Here is a 1,540-nt window from a genome sequence, read left to right on the forward strand (position 1 = left end):
GGTTTTCAAGGGGGGAGCCTTTAGGGTGAACTGAAGCTGCCATGTTGCCCTGGGAATAGTCAAAGTGTTTCTGTACCTTTCTCTGGGTTGTGGTCTCTTGATGTATGGTAGCATTGTCAAGCCATTTTCTATCCTCAATAGAGTCCTGGATTGGAACTGTTGCTTGACTTTATAAGAATTCTCAAGGATAGCCTAGGTGGTGAACAATTTTTTTTTTGTCTCTTAAATTTTTTTTTTTTTTTGAGTTCTGCTTTCTGGGTTCTTTAATTTGTTGTATAGGTATTCTACCCTAAGTGATTAATTGAAAAAAATAATCTCTTCAAGAAACCTTAACAAAATACCAGATTCCCTATTAACAAAGGGGGATGGAGATTAACAAACCAAAATAGGAAAAAAGGTAGCTGTGGCAGGGCAACTCTAACCTCAGACTCCTGTGCTGTAGAAGTCACCAGCAAACACCCCCCCTCTTTTTTTAAGAGTCAGTGGGAAACAGGACTGCTGCTCCCCCACTTAGTCATCCTCTGAGCTCTCAGCAGACCTGGCATCGGTAGCCACCTTCCAGTTCCTGCGCTTGCTTGTCCTCTCCTGTACCTCGGGGTCAGGCACAGGAATATGGACACTCTTGTCTTTCTTTTTCCTTTTGGTTTTCTTAGTGTCTCTTTCCTCAATTTCCTCAGAACTGCTAGATGCAGAATCATCTGACTGAGAAGTATCACTTTCTTCCTCTAAAGGTAAAGATTTTTTAGGAGACTTTTTCCTGGATTTTTTCTTGCTCTTGTGTGGTTGCTTCCTTTTCCTGGTACTAGAAGCTCGAGTTTCCTCTGAGAACTCACTTGAGGAGTCTGCTGTTATGTCTGTGGCTTCCTTTTTGTTTTTCTTCTGTTTTTTGTGTGACCATTTTTTCTGCTTCTTCTTATGGGATTTCTTTGACTTCTTATGTTTCCGGGATTCATGGGCAGATGATTTTATCTGGGGAGATGTTTTTTTTCCATTGGTAATGTCTTGCTGATCACTACTGTCTGTTTCAAACTCTTCAGGATATAACTCTTTATAACCACTGTGACCCCATCTGTCTGGTATATTGGATTCATAATCATATAACTTCTTGTTCCAGGATTTAGCCTTAAGAAAATCATCTTCCAGGGCCCCAGAAATTTCATTCTTTGATCTCCAATAGTCTCTATGACTTTCTTCATCAAAACCATCACTTCTCATCCGACTTGAGCTGCTGGGTACTGTGTTCCTTCTGGTCCCCTGGTAGGCATCCTCCATCTGCTTCTCTAGTTCCCTGATTTTCCACATGTCGGACTCCTCCTGAATCTTATTGTGAGCATCTGTATGCCGGATGACATTCCTCAGGAGGACTTTCCCCAGTGGAACCCGTGACATTCTTTAGTCGTGCGCCGCAGCCTCGCGTGGCCGTCTCTTAAATTTTTACCAAGTTTAAAAATGGAAAGTTAGGTATGGTAGTCCATGGATGTAGTTGAAGTTACTTAGGAGGCTTTGGTCAGAGAATGACTTGGACTCATAGGGGGGAGGG

The 1,540-nt window shown here is 42.3% G+C and overlaps 1 pseudogene; it reads right to left on the bottom strand.

Annotated features, from left to right (window-relative positions):
* Nucleotides 1–381: 381 nt before the first annotated feature.
* Nucleotides 382–1,408, bottom strand: LOC114616048 (annotated as a pseudogene).
* Between the last annotated feature and the right edge of the window lie 132 nt (nucleotides 1,409–1,540).

The sequence above is a fragment of the Grammomys surdaster genome, unplaced genomic scaffold (genome assembly GCF_004785775.1).
Source record: "Grammomys surdaster isolate TR1022 unplaced genomic scaffold, NIH_TR_1.0 243445, whole genome shotgun sequence".
Lineage (NCBI taxonomy): Eukaryota > Metazoa > Chordata > Mammalia > Rodentia > Muridae > Grammomys > Grammomys surdaster.